This window comes from Arachis duranensis, chromosome 3 (genome assembly GCF_000817695.3).
Source record: "Arachis duranensis cultivar V14167 chromosome 3, aradu.V14167.gnm2.J7QH, whole genome shotgun sequence".
Lineage (NCBI taxonomy): Eukaryota > Viridiplantae > Streptophyta > Magnoliopsida > Fabales > Fabaceae > Arachis > Arachis duranensis.
This window is the reverse complement of record NC_029774.3, coordinates 21,469,851-21,470,467: the sequence shown is the minus strand read 5'-3', so window position 1 is coordinate 21,470,467 and position 617 is coordinate 21,469,851.

Below are 617 nucleotides of genomic sequence, written 5' to 3'. Positions count from 1 at the left end.
TGCTGCACTTTTTGGCATAAGTTGAAAAGAGAGGTTTCATTGTTTTTATCAACAACGTTTTCCCTTCTTTCTTCAATTACTGACTAATATGGGATATTTTATTTATTTATAAAACATGTGAATTTGGAACATGCAACTGCTCCATTCCATGAGTGGGTATCATGGACTTTTCCGAGATTGTAAGTCGGCACAGATGTCATTGTCCATCCTATTTCACGAAGAGGTTGGGATTAGTCACGTTCCCTTTTCTTCCCTTCTTTTTTTATACGTAACTTCTTTTGCCAATTAAATTTTCTGAATTGAAAATTCTTTTATTCAATTGGCTTTTGAGTTTGTCTTTTTTTTTTCACGTAACTTCTTTCGCCAATTGAATTTTCTGAATTGAAAATTCTTTTATTCAATTGGCTTTTGAGTTCATCTTTTTTTCAAGTAACTTCTTTTGCCAATTGAATTTTTTGAATTGAAAATTCTTTTATTCAATTGGCTTGAGTTCGTCCCTTTTTTTTTCACGTAACTTCTTTTGCCAATTGAATTTTCTGAATTGAAAATTCTTTTATTCAATTGGCTTGAGTTCGTCCCTTTTTTTTTCACGTAACTTCTTTTGCCAATTGAATTTT